We start from the raw sequence: 13,065 nt of genomic DNA on the forward strand, positions 1-13,065 counted from the left end.
CACGGAGCAGGAGGAGAGTGGGGTGGAAGGAGGAGGAGTGTGCTGGGGGGCAGTGGAGGAGTTGAGGAGGAGGAGGAGAGATCAGGGGAACTGCAGATGCTGGAGAATCCACGTGAACAAAGTGTGGAGCTGGATGAACACAGCAGGCCAAGCAGCATCTCAGGAGCAAAAAACTGACGTTTCAGGCCTAGACCCTTCTTCAGAGACGGGGATGGGGTGAGGGAACTGGAATAAATAGGGAGAGGCGGACCGAAGGAGGAGAGAAAACAAGATAGGTATTGAGGAGAGTACAGGTGAGGTCGGGTGAGGATAGGTCAGTCCAGGGAAGATGGATAGGTCAAGGAGGCAGGATGAGGTGGAGGTAGGAAATGGAGGTGTGGCTTGAGGTGGGACAGAGGGATGGGTGAGAGGAAGAACAGGTTTGGGATGCAGTGGGGGGAGGGGACGAGCTGAGCTGGTTTTGGGATGCAGTGGGGGAAGGGGAGATTTTGAAGCTTGTTTTCTCTGCTTCTTGGGTCCGCCTCCCCCTCTCTCGCTATTTATTCCAGTTCCCCCACCCCATCCCCGTCTCTGATAGAGGGTCTGGGCCCGAAACGTCAGCTTTTGTGCTCCTGTGATGCTGCTTGGCCTGTTGTGTTCATCCAGCTCCACACTTTGTTAAACTGGATTCTCCAGCATCTTCATTTCCCATTGTCTCTTCCCACCGACCACCCTCCTCCTCATCCTCCTCCTCTCCCTCTCCCTCTCCCTCTCCCTCTCCCTCTCCCTCTCCGTCCTCGTCCTCGTCCTCGTCCTCGCCCTCGTCCTCGACCTCGACCTCGACCTCGTCCTCGTCCTCAACTCCTCCACTCCCCCCACCACCCTCCTCCTCCTCCACTCCCCCCACCCTCCTCGTCCTCGTCCTCGTCCTCGTCCTCGTCCTCGTCCTCGTCCTCGTCCTCGTCCTCGTCCTCCTCCTCCTCCTCCTCCTCCTCCACTTCCACTTCCTCCACTCCCCCCACCCTCCTCCTCCTCCACTCCACCCACCCTCCTCCTCCTCCTCCCCCCACCATCCTCCCCTCTCACCCCCACCCTCTTCCACCCCCTCCTTCCCCTCCCACCCTCTTCCTCCTCCTTCCTGCCCCACCCTCTTTTTCCTCTCTGCTGCCCCACCCTCTTGCTCCTTCTTCCCGCCCCACCACCCCCTCCTTTGACCATACCCTTCCTCATACTCCTCGTTTCCCCCACCCTCCTGCTCCACCTCCTATTCCCCCCACCCTCTGCCACCCCCTCCTCCTCACAGCCACTTGCCCCCTCCGTCCTCACCCGCACACAGCCACTTGCCCCTCCAGTACTTAGCAACTGACAGCGACTTGCCTCCTCTGTCATTACCCGTCCCCAGCCTCTTGCCACTGCTGTCCTGACCCCCTCACAGCCTCTTGCCCCTGCAGTCTTCACCCATCCACTTGCCCTATCCGTCCTGACTCGCTCACGGCGACTTGCGCCCTCTCTCCAGACGCACTCAGAGCCAGTTGCCCCCGCAGCCCTGACCCGCTCGCAGTGACGGGCCCCCACAGCCCTGTTACGCTCACGGGGACTAACCCCCGCAGACCTGACCCGCTCACAGCGACTTGCCCCCGGCGGCCGTGTCCCGCTCACAGGATCTGCCCCCGCAGCCCTGACCCGCTCACAGGGACTGGGCCCCACAGCCCTGTCCCGCTGGCAGCGTACCGCCCCCCGCGGCCCTGTCCCACCCACAGCATTCTGCCCGCCGCTGCCGTTTCCCGCTCACAGCGGACTGGCCCCGGCAGCCCTTTCCCGCTCACAGGGACGGGGCCCCGCAGCCCTGTCCCGCTCACGGGGACTGGCCCCCGCAGCCCTGACCCGCTCACGGGGACTGGGCCCCGCAGCCCTGACCCGGTCACGGGGACCGTCCCGCGCAGCGCTGTCGCGCTCACGGGGACCGGCTCCCCCGCGCCCCTGACCCGCGGTCAGCTATTTGCCACCGCAGCCCTGAACCGCTCACAGGGTCTTGCCCCCGCACCCGGACCCCCGACCCGCTGACAGGGACTGTCCCCCGCAGCCCTGTCCCGCTGACAGCAATTTGACACCGCAGCCCTGTCCCGCTCAAAGGCACTGGCGCCCGCAGACCCGTCCCGCTCACGGGGACCGGCCCCCGCAGCCCTGTCCCGCTCACGGGGACCGGCCCCCGCAGCCCTGTCCCGCTCGCGGCTAATTGCCCCCGCAGCCCTGTCCCGCTCGTGGCTAATTGCCCCCGCAGCCCTGTCCCGCTCGCGGCTAATTGCCCCCGCAGCCCTGTCCCGCTCGCGGCTAATTGCCCCCGCAGCCCTGTCGCGCTCACGGGGACCCGCCCCCGCAGCCCTGTCCCGCTCACGGGGACCGGCCCCCGCAGCCCTGACCCACACACGGGGACCCTCCCCCGCAGCCCTGACCCGCACACGGGAACCCTCCCCCGCAGCCCTGACCCGCACACGGGAACCCTCCCCCGCAGCCCTGACCCGCACACGGGGACCTTCCCCCGCTGCCCTGACCCGCTCACGGGAACCCTCCCCCGCAGCCCTGTCCCGCTCACGGGGACCGGCCCCCGCAGCCCTCACCCGCTCACGGGGACCCTTCCCCGCAGCCCTGACCCGCTCACGGGGACCGGCCCCCGCAGCCCTGACCCGCTCACGGGAACCTGCCCCTGCAGCCCTGTCCCGCTCACGGGGAACGGCCCCCGCAGCCCTGACCCGCACACGGGAACCCTCCCCCGCAGCCCTGACCCGCACACGGGGACCCTCCCCCGCAGCCCTGTCCCGCTCACGGCTAACTGCCCCCGCAGCCCTGTCCCGCTCACGGGGACCGGCCCCCGCAGCCCTGTCCCGCTCACGGGAACCCTCCCCCGCAGCCCTGTCCCGCTCACGGGGACCGGCCCCCGCAGCCCTCACCCGCTCACGGGGACCCTTCCCCGCAGCCCTGACCCGCTCACGGGGACCGGCCCCCGCAGCCCTGACCCGCTCACGGGAACCTGCCCCTGCAGCCCTGTCCCGCTCACGGGGAACGGCCCCCGCAGCCCTGACCCGCACACGGGAACCCTCCCCCGCAGCCCTGACCCGCACACGGGGACCCTCCCCCGCAGCCCTGTCCCGCTCACGGCTAACTGCCCCCGCAGCCCTGTCCCGCTCACGGGGACCGGCCCCCGCAGCCCTGACCCGCACACGGGGACCCTCCCCCGCAGCCCTGACCCGCACACGGGGACCCTCCCCCGCAGCCCTGACCCGCTCACGGGAACCCTCCCCCCCAGCCCTGTCCCGCTCACGGGGACCGGCCCCCGCAGCCCTCACCCGCTCACGGGGACCCTTCCCCGCAGCCCTGACCCGCTCACGGGAACCCTCCCCCGCAGCCCTGACCCGCACACGGGGACCCTCCCCCGCAGCCCTGTCCCGCTCACGGCTAACTGCCCACGCAGCCCTGTCCCGCTCACGGGGACCGGCCCCCGAAGCCCTGACCCGCACACGGGGACTCTCCCCCGCAGCCCTGACCCGCTCACGGGTACCCTCCCCCGCAGCCCTGTCCCGCTCAGGGGGACCGGCCCCCGCAGCCCTCACCCGCTCACGGCGTCCCTTCCCCGCAGCCCTGACCCGCTCACGGCTAACTGCCCCCGCAGCCCTGTCCCGCTCACGGGGACCGGCCCCCACAGCCATGACCCGCACATGGGGACTGTCCCCCGCAGCCCTGTCCCGCTCACGGGAACCTGCCCCCGCAGCCCTGTCCCGCTCACGGGGACCGGCCCCCGCAGCCCTGACCCGCACACGGGGACTCTCCCCCGCAGCCCTGACCCGCTCACGGGAACCCTCCCCCGCAGCCCTGACCCGCACACGGGGACCCTCCCCCGCAGCCCTGTCCCGCTCACGGCTAACTGCCCCCGCAGCCCTGTCCCGCTCACGGGGACCGGCCCCCGCAGCCCTGACCCGCACACGGGGACTCTCCCCCGCAGCCCTGACCCGCTCACGGGAACCCTCCCCCGCAGCCCTGACCCGCTCACGGGAACCCTCCCCCGCAGCCCTGTCCCGCTCACGGGGACCGGCCCCCGCAGCCCTGACCCGCACACGGGGACCCTCCCCCGCAGCCCTGTCCCGCTCACGGCTGATTTCCCCCGCAGCCCTGTCCCGCTCACGGGGACCGGCCCCCGCAGCCCTCAGCCGCTCACGGGGACTCTCCCCCGCAGCCCTGTCCCGCTCACGGCTGATTGCCCCCGCAGCCCTGTCCCGCTCACGGGGACCGGCCCCCGCAGCCCTCAGCCGCTCACGGGGACTCTCCCCCGCAGCCCTGTCCCGCTCACGGCTATTTGCCACCGCAGCCCTGACCCCCTCACAGTCTCTGGCCCCCGCAGCCCTGACCCGCTCACAGTCTCTGGCCCCCGCAGCCCTGACCCGCTCACAGTCTCTGGCCCCCGCAGCCCTGACGCGCTCTCAGCGACTGGCCCCTGCAGTCCTGACCCACTCTCAAACACCCCACCCTCCTCCTCCTCCCCACCCACCCTCCTCCTTCTCTCCCCCGACCCTCTTCCTGCATCCGCCCCGCCCCCACACTCCTCTTCCTTCCCCCCCCACCAACACCCTCCTCCTTCCACTCCCGCACCCTCCTCCTTCCACCCCCCTACCCTCCTCCTCCTTCTACCCCCCAACCTCCTCTTCCTTTACCCACCACCCTCCTCCACAACCTCCTTTGCCCCCACCCTCCACCTTCCACCCCCAACTCCCCTCCTCTTTGCACCCCCTATCCTCCTCTTTCCACCCCCCCACCCTCCTCCTCCTTCCACCCCCCCACCCTCCTCCTCCCACTCCCCACCCCCCTCCTCCTTCCACCCCCCACCCACCTCCTCCCACCCCCCCGCCCTCCTCCTCCTTCCACCCCCCACCCTCCTCTTCCTTTCCCCACCACCCTCCTCCACAACCTCCTTTGCCCCCACCCTCCACCTCCCCCCTCACCACCCTCCTCTTCCTCCCCCCCACCCTCCTCCTCCTTCCACCCCCCACCCTCCTCCTCCTTCCACCCCCCACCCTCCTCCTCCTTCCACCCCCCACCCTCCTCCTCCTTCCAACCCCACCCTCCTCCTCCTTCCACCCCCTACCCTCCTCCTCCTTTCCCCCCACCCTCCTCTTCCTTTCCCCACCAACCCCCCCTCCTTTCCCCCCCAACACTCCTTTCCCCCCCACCCCCCCTTTCCCTGACCCCCGTCCTCCTTCCACCCCCTACTCCCCTCCTCCTTTCACCCCCTACTCCCCTCCTCCTTCCACCCCCTATCCTCCTCCTCCTTCCACCCCCTATCCTCCTCCTCCTTCCACCCCCTATCCTCCTCCTCCTTCCACCCCCTATCCTCCTCCTCATTGCCCCAACCCTCCTCCTCCATCTCCTCCTCCTCCTCCTCCTCCTCCTCCTCCTCCTTTCCCCCACAACCCCCCTCCTTTCCCCCCTCCCACCCTCCTTCCCCCCCTCCCACCCTCGTCCTTCCACCTCCTACCACCCTTCTTCTCCCCCCCACCCTCCTCCTTCCCCCTAACCCCCCTCTTGCTCCTCCTTTGTTATCATGGAACAGGAGGAGGGTGGGGTGGAAGGAGGAGGACTGTGCTGGGGGGCAATGGAGGAGTTGAGGAGGAGGAGAGATCAGGGGAACTGCAGATGCTGGAGAATCCACGTGAACAAAGTGTGGAGCTGGATGAACACAGCAGGCCAAGCAGCATCTCAGGAGCAAAAAACTGACGTTTCGGGCCTAGACCCTTCTTCAGAGACGGGGATGGGGAGAGGGAACTGGAATAAATAGGGAGAGAGGGAGAGGCGGACCGAAGGAGGAGAGAAAACAAGATAGGGATTGAGGAGAGTACAGGTGAGGTCGGGTGAGGATAGGTCAGTCCAGGGAAGATGGATAGGTCAAGGAGGCAGGATGAGGTAGAGGTAGGAAATGGAGGTGTGGCTTGAGGTGGGACAGAGGGATGGGTGAGAGGAAGAACAGGGTTGGGATGCAGTGGGGGGAGGGGACGAGCTGAGCTGGTTTTGGGATGCAGTGGGGGGAGGAGACGAGCTGAGCTGGTTTTGGGATGCAGTGGGGGAAGGGGAGATTTTGAAGCTTGCTTTTCTCTCCATTTTCGGTCCGCCTCCCCCTCTCTCCCTGTTTATTCCAGTTCCCCCACCCCATCCCCGTCTCTGATAGAGGGTCTGGGCCCGAAACGTCAGCTTTTGTGCTCCTGAGATGCTGCTTGGCCTGTTGTGTTCATCCAGCTCCACACTTTGTGAAACTGGATTCTCCAGCATCTGCATTTCCCATTATCTCTCCCACCGACCACCCTCCTCCTCATCTCCCTCTCCCTCTCCCTCTCCCTCTCCCTCTCCGTCCTCGTCCTCGTCCTCGTCCTCGTCCTCCTCCTCGTCCTCCTCCTCGTCCTCCTCCTCGTCCTCGTCCTCCTCCTCGTCCTCCTCCTCGTCCTCGTCCTCGTCCTCGTCCTCCTCCTCGTCCTCGTCCTCGTCCTCGTCCTCGTCCTCCTCCTCGTCCTCCTCCTCGTCCTCGTCCTCGTCCTCGTCCTCGTCCTCCTCCTCGTCCTCGTCCTCGTCCTCGTCCTCGTCCTCGTCCTCGTCTCCTCCACTCCCCCCACCCTCCTCCTCCTCCTCCTCCTCGACTTCTCCACTCCCCCCACCCTCCTGCTCCTCCTCCTCCTCCACTCCCCTCACCCTCCTCCTCCTCCTCCTCCTCGACTCCTCCACTCCCCCCACCCTCCTGCTCCTCCTCCTCCTCCACTCCCCTCACCCTCCTCCTCCTCCTCCTCCACTCCACCCACCCTCCTCCTCCTCACCCCACCCTCCTCCTCCTCCTCACCCCACCATCCTCCCCTCTCACCCCCACCCTCTTCCACCCCCTCCTTCCCCCCCACCCTCTTCCTCCTCCTTCCCCCCCACCCTCTTCCTCCTCCTTCCTGCCCCACCCTCTTCCTCCTCCTTCCTGCCCCACCCTCTTGCTCCTTCTTCCCGCCCCACCACCCCCTCCTTTGACCATACCCTTCCTCCTACTCCTCGTTTCCCCCACCCTCCTGCTCCACCTCCTATTCCCCCCACCCTCTGCCACCCCCTCCTCCTCACAGCCACTTGCCCCCTCCGTCCTCGCCCGCACACAGCCACTTGCCCCTTGCGCCCTCACCCGCACACAGCCACTTGCCCCTGCAGTACTTAGCAACTGACAGCGACTTGCTCCTCCTCCTCCTCCTCCTCCTCCACTCCCCCATCCTCCTCCTCGACTCCTCCACTCCCCCCACCCTCCTGCTCCTCCTCCTCCTCCACTCACCTCCTCCTCCTCCTCCTCCTCCTCCTCCTCCTCCTCCTCCTCCACTTCCACTTCCTCCACTCCCCCCACCCTCCTCCTCCTCCTCCTCCTCCTCCTCCTCCTCCTCCTCCACTCCACCCACCCTCCTCCTCCTCACCCCACCCTCCTCCTCCTCCTCACCCCACCATCCTCCCCTCTCACCCCCACCCTCTTCCACCCCCTCCTTCCCCCCCACCCTCTTCCTCCTCCTTCCCCCCCACCCTCTTCCTCCTCCTTCCTGCCCCACCCTCTTCCTCCTCCTTCCTGCCCCACCCTCTTGCTCCTTCTTCCCGCCCCACCACCCCCTCCTTTGACCATACCCTTCCTCCTACTCCTCGTTTCCCCCACCCTCCTGCTCCACCTCCTATTCCCCCCACCCTCTGCCACCCCCTCCTCCTCACAGCCACTTGCCCCTTCCGTCCTCACCCGCACACAGCCACTTGCCCCTGCAGGACTGAGCAACTGACAGCGACTTGCCTCCTCTGTCATTACCCGTACCCAGCCTCTTCACCCATCCACGGCGACTTTCCCTTTCCGTCCTGACTCGCTCACGGCGACTTGCGCCCTCTCTCCAGACGCACTCAGAGCCAGTTGCCCCCGCAGCCCTGACCCGCTCACAGGGACTGGCACCCGCAGCCCGGACCTGCTTACAGGGAGGGTCCCCCGTAGCCCTGTCCCGCTCACAGGGTCTGCCCCTGCAGCCCTGACCCGCTCACAGGGACTGGGCCCCACAGCCCTGTCCCGCTGGCAGCGTACTGCCCCCCGCGGCCCTGTCCCACCCACAGCATTCTGCCCCCCGCCGCCATTTCCCGCTCACAGCGGACTGGCCCCGGCAGCCCTATCCCGCTCACAGGGACTGGGCCCCGCAGCCCTGTCCCGCTCACAGCGTACTGCCCCCCGCAGCCGTGTCCGCTCTCAGCGTCTATCGCCCGCAGCCGTGACCTGCTCACAGGTACCGGCCCCCTCAGCCCTCACCCGCTCGCAGGGACTGGCCCCTGCAGCCGTGACCCGCTCACAGGGACTGTCCCCCGTAGCCCTGTCCCGATGGCAGGGACTGGCCCCGCCGCCCCGACACGCTCACAGGGACTGTCCCCCGCAGCCCTGACACACTCACAGGGACTGTCCCCCGCAGCCCTATCCCGCTCGCAGGGACTTGGCGCCGCAGCCCTGACCTGCTCACAGGGTCTGGCCCCCTCAGCCCTCATTCGCTCGCAGCAACTGTCCCCCGCAGCCCTGACCCGCTCACAGGGACTGGCCCTCGCAGCCCTATCCCGCTCGCAGGGACTGTCCCCCGCAGCCCTGACCCGCTCACAGGGACTGGCTCTCGCACCCCTGATCCGCTCACAGGGACTGGACGCCGCAGCTCTGTCCCGCTCTCAGCGTACTGCCCCCCCGCTGCCCTGTCCCGCACACAGGCACTGGCCCCTGCAGCCCAGTCCCACTCACAGCGTACTGCCCCCCGCAGCCGTGTCCGCTCACAGCGGACTGGGCCCCGCAGCCCTATCCCGCTCACAGGGACTGCCCCCCGCAGCTCTGACCCGCTCACAGAGACACGCCCCCCGCAGCCGTGTCCCGCTCACAGCGTACTGCCCCCCGCAGCTGTGATCCGCTCACAGAGACTGGCCCCCGCAGCCCTGACCCACTCACAGGGACTGGCCCCGGCAACCATGACCCGCTCACAGTTTCTTGCCCCCAGCAGTCCTGTCCCGCTCACAGGGACTGTCCCCCGCAGCCCTGACCCGCTCACAGGGACTGGGTCCCGCAGCCTTGTCCCACTCAAAGCGACTTGCCCCCCGCAGCCCTGACCCGCTCTCACGGATTGGCCACCGCACCCCAGACCCGGTCACATCGACTGGCCCCCCCATCCCTTTACCGCTCACTGGTACTGTCCCCCGCAGCCCTGACCCGCTCACAGGGACTGGCCCCCTCAGCCCTCAACCGCTCGCAGATACTGTCCCCCGCAGCCCTGACCCGCTCACAGCGGACTGGCCCCCGCAGCCCTATCCCGCTCACAGGGACTGGGCCCCGCAGCCCTGTCCCGCCCACAGCGTACTGCCCCCCCGCAGCCGTGTCCGCTCTCAGGGACTGTACCCCGCAGCCGTGACCAGCTCACAGGGACCGGCCCCTGCAGCCCTGACCCGCTCGCAGGGACCGGCTCCTGCAGCCCTGACCCGCTCGCAGGGACTGGCCCCCGCCGCCCTGACCCGCTCGCGGCGGCCGGCCCCCGCAGCCCTGACCCGCTCGCGGCGGCCGGCCCCCGCAGCCCTGACCCGCTCGCGGCGGCCGGCCCCCGCAGCCCTGACCCGCTCGCGGCGGCCGGCCCCCGCAGCCCTGACCCGCTCGCGGCGGCCGGCCCCCGCAGCCCTGACCCGCTCGCGGCGGCCGGCCCCCGCAGCCCTGACCCGCTCGCGGCGGCCGGCCCCCGCAGCCCTGATCCGCTCGCGGCGGCCGGCCCCCGCAGCCCTGACCCGCTCGCGGCGGCCTGGCCCCCGCAGCCCTGACCCGCTCGCGGCGGCCTGGCCCCCGCAGCCCAGTCCCGCTCGCGGCGGCCGGCTCCCCGCAGCCCAGTCCCGCTCGCGGCGGCCGGCTCCCCGCAGCCCAGTCCCGCTCGCGGCGGCCGGCTCCCCGCAGCCCAGTCCCGCTCGCGGCGGCCGGCTCCCCGCAGCCCAGTCCCGCTCGCGGCGGCCGGCTCCCCGCAGCCCAGTCCCGCTCGCGGCGGCCGGCTCCCCGCAGCCCAGTCCCGCTCGCGGCGGCCGGCTCCCCGCAGCCCAGTCCCGCTCGCGGCGGCCGGCTCCCCGCAGCCCAGTCCCGCTCGCGGCGGCCGGCTCCCCGCAGCCCAGTCCCGCTCGCGGCGGCCGGCTCCCCGCAGCCCAGTCCCGCTGACGGCGACTTGCCCCTCCTTCCTGACCTGCTCACAGGCACTTGTCCCCTCTGTCGTAACCCGCTCACAACGACTTGTCCCCTCTGTCCTGTCCCGCTCACAGCGTCTTGCTTCCCATCCCTCTTGCACAGGTCACCCCTTGCTCAGAAACGGTCCCAATTATCCATGAGCCGGAAACCCTGCCCCCTGTGCCAGCTCCTTAACCATGCATTCATCTCACCTGTCTTTCTATGACAACTCTCTAACATGTGGCACTCGTGGCAACCCATAAATTATTACCCTCTCGGTCCTGCCTTTCAGCCTGTTTGCTGACTCCTTGTCCATAGTCCGCAGGATGTCTTCCCTCTTTCTGCCTATGTCATTGGTACCAACGTGCACGGTGGCCTTTGGCTGCTCACCCTCCATCTTAAGAATTTGTTGCAACCACTCAGAGATGTCCTTGACCTTGGCACCAGGGAAGCAACACACAGCCCTGGTGTCTCAAATGTGGCGACAGAATCTATGCCCCCAATGAATGAGTCTCCAACCACGCTCGCTCACTTGGATTTACCTGACCCTGTCCCACAGCAGGGTGGTTTGTACCATGGACCTGGCTACTGCTGGTTCTATAACTGACCCAGTTTAGTTTTAGATCAGTGTTAACCTTGGTTTAGTGGATAGCCGAGCACCTCAGTAGTCTACAATACAGGAGAAATACATTCTTAAGCTCACGGATTCTGTGACAGTCAAGGACAAGCACTGAATTGTTGTAACCTGATTTCCAACACCTGGCCCGTAGCCTTGCATGGCTTGCATAGCACTTGCACATTTAAAAAAAAAATAAATGTAAGGATGAAGTGAGCGTAAGGACATGGAATTTTTTTGATATGGTCATATTCTCTCTTGTTGGAGCTGATTGCTGCTTCGCACTTCTATGGTGCAAATGTAACTTATCCTTTATCAGGCCAAGCCTGATCGTTGTCCAAGTCTCACTCTATTTTCTCATCGTTGACTTCACTGTTGGGTCTAACCAACATTTTGTACATACCCTGCCTATTCTGAAACTCTATCACTTAATATTAAGTCTACTAAAGACAAGTATCCAATGTGCCTTCCAAACCACTTCAACGACCTCGTCCATTACATTGGGGGATCAACAGGCATACACATCAAGATCCTGAGATCCCTCTGATCATTGGTGCTTGTGAGGTCCCCATGATTCATCATGGGCTCCAAAATCTGTTTGTGCTGTGTCACCTAATCCTTATCCCGTTTGTCCTGACATGAAATAATGTTCTCAAACGCTTCTCAAAAATGCTTCCCAATCCTACTTTTTGTAATCATGATACAAGTGAGCATAAAACTTGGAACACGACAGCAACAGGAATGTGCCCTTTGGCCCACCGTGCTGGGCCAAACATGACAACAAATGAAATAATCCTTTCTGCCTGTCCTTGATCCATAGTCCTCCATTCCTTGCATATTCGTGCACTTAACTGAAAGACCCTTTTAAATGCTTTCATCGTATTTGCATCCACTGCCACCCCGGGCAATGTATTCCACACTTTTAACATGCTCAGTGTGAAATATTTGCCCCTCACATCTCTTTTGAACTTGCCCCCCTCTCAGCTTAAATGCATGCCCCCGAATAGTGGACACTTCAACTCCGGGGGAGAAATTTTCTGACCGTTAGCTGTATTTATGTATCTCCTAATTTTATAGACTTCGATCAAGCCTGCCCTCAGCTTCTCCTGCCCCAGAGAAAACGAAGAGTTTTTCCAGCTCCTCCTCCTCGTTCATACCCTCTATTCCAGTCAGCATGCTGGTAAATCTCTTCTGCACCCTGCCCAAAGCCTGCACATCCTTAGTGTAATGTGGCGGCCAGAATTGAATGCAATACTCTGTGTGGTCTCAACAAAGTCTTGTAAAGCTGCAATGTGACATCCTGACTCTTGCACTGAGTTTCCCTCAGCATAAAGGCAAGCATGCGATATGCCTTCTTGACCACCCTGTCTACTTGTGTGGCTACTGTCAGGGAGTTACGATCGAGGACCCCAAGATCCCTCTGGACTTCACTGCTGTTTGGGGTCCTGCCATTAACTGTGTATCCCTTTCCTTAACACTTGTTCTCCTAAAATGCAACACCTCATGCCTGCCCAGATTAAATTCCATCGGCCATGTCTCCACTCGAGTTTGCAATTGGTCTGTATCTTGCTGTGTCCTTTGACAACCTTCCATGCTGTCCACAAGTCCATTGGTCCTTATATCATCTGCAAACTTACTCATCCCCCGTCTACATTTGCCACCAAGACATTTACATATATCACAAACAGCAGAAGCCACATCGATGCGGAACACCACTCGTCACTGAGCTGCAGCCAGAAAAACAGCTTTCCACCACTGAGACGGCAAGAACTGTAGATGCTGGAATCAGAGTTAACCAAGTGTGGAGCTGGAGGAACGCAGCAGGTCAGGCAGCATCAGAGGAACAGGAAAGCTGACATTGTTGATGCTGCCTGGCCGGCTGTGTTCCTCCAGCCCTACACTGTGTTATCTTTGTTAGCCTTCCACCGCTCCCGTCTGCCTTATATGGGCAGGCCAAGTCACCATGGATCTCATGGATCCTAATCTTCTGGATGAGCATACCATGAGGAACCTTGTTAAAAACGTTCGTAAAATCTATGTATATGTTATCAACTGTTCTACCTGAATTGATCACCCTTGTCACCTCCTTGAAAACTTCAACTGACTTGGTAAGACATAACCTGCACCGCATAATGCCATGCTGGCTGTCCCTTATTAGCCCATACTTTTGAGACATGAGACACTCGCCAGTCTGTAGTTTCCTGGAAAGTCCCTGTTTTTCTGCTTGAAC

The 13,065-nt window shown here is 64.6% G+C and overlaps 1 long non-coding RNA gene across 2 annotated transcripts in view; it reads left to right on the forward strand.

Annotated features, from left to right (window-relative positions):
- Nucleotides 1–13,065, forward strand: part of LOC132210985 (uncharacterized) — a 101,919-nt gene that overhangs the window by 69,125 nt on the left and 19,729 nt on the right. The window lies entirely within an intron of this gene.

This window comes from Stegostoma tigrinum, chromosome 26, assembly GCF_030684315.1.
Source record: "Stegostoma tigrinum isolate sSteTig4 chromosome 26, sSteTig4.hap1, whole genome shotgun sequence".
In the NCBI taxonomy this organism is placed as follows: Eukaryota; Metazoa; Chordata; class Chondrichthyes; order Orectolobiformes; family Stegostomatidae; genus Stegostoma; species Stegostoma tigrinum.